This window comes from Oreochromis niloticus, linkage group LG3 (assembly GCF_001858045.2).
Source record: "Oreochromis niloticus isolate F11D_XX linkage group LG3, O_niloticus_UMD_NMBU, whole genome shotgun sequence".
Taxonomy (NCBI): Eukaryota; Metazoa; Chordata; class Actinopteri; order Cichliformes; family Cichlidae; genus Oreochromis; species Oreochromis niloticus.
The window spans coordinates 52,572,560-52,578,559 of NC_031967.2; positions in this window are offsets into that span (position 1 = coordinate 52,572,560).

The window sequence follows — 6,000 nt, forward strand, 5'->3', positions numbered from 1 at the left end:
CTACTTGATATAATTTGAAACTGACAAAAGAATATAGCTGGTGTTTTTCAACAACACGTTAAGCTGTTGACTGGTCAGATTCAAGATTTTAGTTTATTATTTATACCTTATTTATTTAAAATATAGTTTTACAATACATTTGTTTCGATCTGACAGAAAAATATATATATATTTAAAGCTAAATTAACCCATCTTCATTGAGGAGTAAAAAGGGAGCTTTAAGCTTCACAGAAACTGATTCAATTTGTGTCATTATATATATATATTGATATCAACTGATATTAAAAAAAAATAGAATAGAAATAATATAAAATTTGCATTTTTTTTGGGTGGTAAAACTAAAAAAATGTCAATGTTTACATAAGTTTTTTCCCATTTGGTTCCATAATTTGTCTCTTCTCGTCCTCCTCTCTCCTCTCACTGATTCCACTCTCATGCTTCCTGTGCTGGTTCCCCAAGGTCATACACTTGCTGTACAATGAGCCTCTGACAGAGGTGTGTTCACTGGCTCTGCAGCAGAGGGATGATGCCAGGTGGAGGGGATTTCACTGATGAATGCTCCCCTTTTTGTAGTGACATTTGTCATCTGGGGGAAGGGTGGTTTTTCTGGAGTTTGCTTGTTCTGCATGGCCATGTTTAGTTGTTCTTTTTTTTATAAAAAAAAAAAAAAAAAAAAAAAATTCCCATGTTGAGTGTTTTGTTTTTGCTTTTATTGCATCTCTCTGAGGACCAGAGAGGTAGTGTGTGTTCTCATTCCAAAGCGTAACATACCGACACTATATGAAAAAGCGTAGGTATGTTATGCTTTTGGCCACCTAACAAACCTGGGGCCCGTTCTTCGTACCTCGCTTACTACATCCAAGATCAAATGACACATCCAAGATCAAATCATTGCGCTAACTTTGAGCTCGCTAATCCGGTTCTCCGAACACACCTGTTGTTGACGATTAGTATAGCTGGATGAAGCAATCTGAGATCACTGGGTGGCTTAAAAGGGGCTACGCATCGATAGTAGAAACATTGATCGGCAACCCTGTGATTGGTCGGCGAAGATGTCGAAGGAGTGCGCTCAGTATTTCACGGCAGCAGACCAAGAACTCTTGATTGAGGGATATCAGGAGTTTCAGAGTTTAATTAAAACGCAAGGGAACACTGCAAAGGCTGCAAAAGCAAGGAGAGAGGGCTGGCAGAAAGTTGCTGACAAATTAAACTCGTAAGTGATCCATGATATTACATTATATCATGTGATATTATATTATACCACATTATATTATATTACATCATATCCTCTTTCACATTAGAGCCACAACAGGACCCACTAACATGGGAAAAAGTAAAAGTGAAATATAAGAATATTCCACAGAATGGTAATATTTATCACTTATATTGCTTTTAGTCTATGACAAGAGACCCTGGAATAATCTGTTTGTTTGTTTATAACAGCAACCAAGAAAAGGGCAGAGCAAATAAAGACAGGTGGTGGTCCTGCACCCCCTCGTCACACCCCTTTTTGTACTGTGACATTTATTGACATTGTGGGTTTTTTTGTGTGTAGTTTGACATAACACTCCATCACTTTTACCTGTTCCCAAGGGGTGACTGAAGCATGCACAGTAAGTTGGGAGTAAGTATATACAGTACAGTAAGTATATATATATATATATATATATATATATATATATATATAGAGAGAGAGAGAGAGAGAGAGAGAGAGAGAGAGAGAGGGGAAGAAAGTAAATAATACCCTCACGGGAAAATCGATATCTCTCTATGAGCACACCGTCGCGCCGAGCTAAAGGATCCTGTCTATCCCGCAATATACGCTAAATTCTGTAAACTCTCCTTATCAATCTTGCACCTTCCGCAATGGGTTGCTCGCGTACAAACGGACAGGACATGGCACGACAGACTTCCCAAATCCACCTTCGCTTTTATAGCCGTGGTCTCTCATCTTGATTGCACGTAGTAATTTACTATTACTACTCTAAAATATGAATTACATCTGAAATAATCAAATACATGTAATAGAATGATTAATAGTACATTTCCCTTTTTTTCGGAAATGATCTGTATGTATCTGTATGAAATCAATAAAAGAATCAAATACTGCATTATCTTTAGTTACATTGATAATATTTATTTATGGTAAAACAGTGGCGAAATATCGCTGATGCTTTCATATAACTGCAGCGGACATACCTGAGTGGCCGCGATCTAATCCTGTTTACATAAAGTAAACCTGCTCCCGAGCAGGTTTACGCTTACGGATCTGTTGCTATGACAGCAAGTCCCAGATGAGCTTCGGAGAACCGAACGATCCAAGATCACGCGAAGTCGTCAACATTCAAATCCGGCTAACTTACTTAGCGAGGTACGAAGAACGGACCCCTGTATGTTATGTGTTTGAAAACATGAGAACCATTTGGAATGAATCCACACATGTACATTTATTTTGCTTTCACATGATGAATCGCTCAGGAAAACACTATTTAATACGATTAAGCTTCTGGTGAAGATTAGGATTAAGTTTAGGCTTTGGGCTGGAATTCACGGCTGGATCATGTGTTACCGCCAGGAGCGTCATTCTGTTGGAATCCATCCACAATCTGGAGCATATCATAGGGACGTGGAAGGTTTCCTTTCGTGTTACTATTAGACACCTCGGGAGCTCTTTGGCTGAGCTGCCAGGATGAAAAGCATCTAGTATTTGACACCCTGTAAAATTAAACCGTTGCAATACAGTGGAATGCTGTATGGGGGTATGGTGTGTCACAGAGCCATTTAAACTGCTAAAATCTACTTAGTGCAATCTTTGTGTTAAAAATTTTAAATATAAAAGACTTTAACCACTTAAACTTATCCCAACAAGTTGATTCTGTTCATCTGGACGTAGCGTTTTCAGTGGGAGAAACGTTTCATCACTCATCCAAGTGACTTCTTCAGTCTCAGCTGACTGCAGGTTTCCCCAATCTTATAAACAGTACATTTGCATAATGACTGAAACCAGCACTACTGGCGAACAGTTGTGATTGTAAGTGACATCTGTTGTTTTGTTTTGTTAAATCATGGTGCTTTTATTTTTAAGGTCAAGCTTGCCTAAACAATCATGATGGCGCTGCTGCTATAGTTGCGCAAGCCACCCGGCAAGCAAGTAGCAAGCATAAGCATGCAAGGTGCTCGTTAAAAAGTTAAACTAAGAGCTGTACTTTAAGTGGACAACTATACCGAAAGCTTAGAAGAATGGCGACTAATTCCCTTTGCGCCAAGTAGCCATTAGTTTAATTGTTTTTACTCCAGTAAATGCCATTTTACATCCTGTCTTATTTGATGTGAACCGTATTTATTATTCCTGTCTTTAGTTTTCGAATAAAATAGTTTAAAGAAAACAACAGGTGTTTGACTGTACTTTGAAGGAGTTACACACTTAGACTGTTAACTGATATGCAATTTGAAACACACAGACACCGTCCAGTAACCTTCCTAAATGAATTAAATTTAACTCCACTCGCTTAAAGATGAAACTTTTTTAAAGGTTTAAAAACATTTAAATAAAAGACCTGGGCACTCACCTGCACACACAGAAAGTAGTGACAAAAAAAGGAGAAATCTGACAGAAGCCATCTTTGACAAGCGAGAGGAGAGAGGAGAGCAGCCTCACCTGATCAGAAAGAAGCAGCTCACATTCCAAACCTACCAGCCTTTATTGAGGGAGGGTTATGTTTAAACCGAAACTATTTCAAATAACATCCACATCCACCAGAGCGTAGAAGCAAGTATAACCCTCACTTTAAGTTAATGCCATTTCAGACAGAAAAAAGTCAACAAATCAATAGCCCCCCCACCCAAAATCTATATTTATCTCCTATTACTTCAGCTTAAAGTTCCAGCTCTTATTTATGTGCATCTGAAAATGAAATTGGCTGCACTGAGAGCGCACAGTGCGTGATGTCGCCTGATGTGAACGTGTTCACAGCTGCAGTTGGTCTCATGTCTGATTTATATGCGAACTGTTCTCTGACAAAGTCTCAGTCTGAAGTATGCAGTGCTCAAACAGTATGTTACGGGCGCAGGAAGAGGAAAACAAAACACCTATTTGAGTGGCACGAATAGACGTAAATTTTAAATCCTCACAGCGACTCTCACTGACCTTTTGTTTTTTATGGAGCCAGCAAACAAAAGATGAAACCCGCTCCGGAGTGCCTCCACAGTCCGCGTCACACTGTGTGAAACTGGTGGACACGCCCACACAGAACCGAACGCAATGGCGCAGGTTTATCACACATGGATCTCATGAAGGCAATTCTTTTTACTACAGAAAGTTCCTGTAAATGCCCCACAATAAAAAGCCTCAGTAAGAAATACAACACAACTGTTTGCAGCAGGGTTTTAATAGTTTTGCAATTTTCATTAGTTTTTATTTTTATTTCGTTTTGACTTCAGATTTTCAATTTTATATTAGTTTTAATTAGTTTTTACCAATTGTTTGCTAGTTTAGTTTAGTTTTTATTTTTTGGAAAATCCTTAGTTTCAGTTTAGTTTTGATTAGTTTCAGTTATAGTTTTAGTTGTGTTTGCAATAAAGTGTAACAAAATCCCAGTTTCATCATATCAGTCATTCTCTTCTGCTTATCCTTGGGTATGTTGCTATTCCAGCTACCATACCCTGCACCCTGGACAGGTCGCCTGTCTGTCGCAGGGCTAACATGCAGAGACAGACAACTCACATTCCCACCTATGGGTTCTTTAAATAAATAATTGTAATGAGGGAAGGCTTTAGGACCCACGGGACCCAAGGGAGGGTATAAAAGAGGAAGTAGCAGCAGGTGCTCTTCATTTGCACTGACAGCGGCTGTGAACAATGGTTGTGTGAGTAGGTGAAGAGCCTGAGAAGTTTTAATTGTCTTCTACACACAGTTGTTTTAAACCTCTACAGCAGAGGTTCGAGGTACAGGCTGTTCTTCCTTTTAATGCTTTTTGTTAAATTTGTTGAAATGTATTTGATGTTTATTGTATTTTATGTTTTTAGTAGTGATTTTAGAAGATAAGCCAAGATAAGCCAGGTGTGCAGCAAACACAGTTGTCTGCTGGAGGTATGTTAACTTAATATATTTGACATTAAAAAAAGTATATTTATGCACTATAATCTAATTTATATTGTATTGCCTCCTGCAGGACAGGCTGCACATGTGAATTTGTCACTGTTTTTTCCTCCTCCTCTTTTTGTTGCGTTTTTTGGTTTTAGTAGGGTCACCCTTTAAAACTGTTTTTTATGCCGGGTTTGTTTTTATTTTCAACGGGCTGGTGCAATATTAGTCGGGCAACGTGCAACCCCTGAACTGGGCTCTTACCTTAGGGGAATTAGGTCTTTTAGAGGTGCTCTGTGTGGATTTGCAGTGAACAAGTTTTATTAAGAGTGATTTTAGTGCCACCAATCATTGCCTGGACTACAACACTTAGTGCATGCGATAAGTGTTCTGTTGGGCTCGTATTTATTTGGGGTGGATTTGTTTCTTTTAAAGTAACGAGCATCTGGGACCACTGGGGTAGAGCAAGCTCTCAGGTGATAGTTGCATTGCTGGCAGGTTGCACCAATAAGACTATCTTGTGGTCGTTTGTGACCTTTTCCGTTTTGATGTTTTAGTCCTTTTGCAAACCCTTTGTGTTTTTTTTAAAATAATAAATTTTAACATATCTGACTGATATTGACCCTCTTGTTCCGTTTATTCTGGGCTCGTTCCTGTGAGAGCTTTGGGCCTGAAAGTTTGCACAAGTCGTATAGAGGCCCGTAGCGAACACTCGGTGGCTTTTACTCGCTACATAAATAAAGGCAGATGAACAACCATTGATACCAGGCAACTATAAAATGTATATCTTGGCCCCAATGAGACTATTAACTCTTGCAGCACCGGGTGTTAAGGCAATTGACTCGCACAGTTATGTAGATATCCCAGTCCTGTTGTCTCGGGATGCATCACGCTGCCTTGCCTGGGGTTAGCTTCTG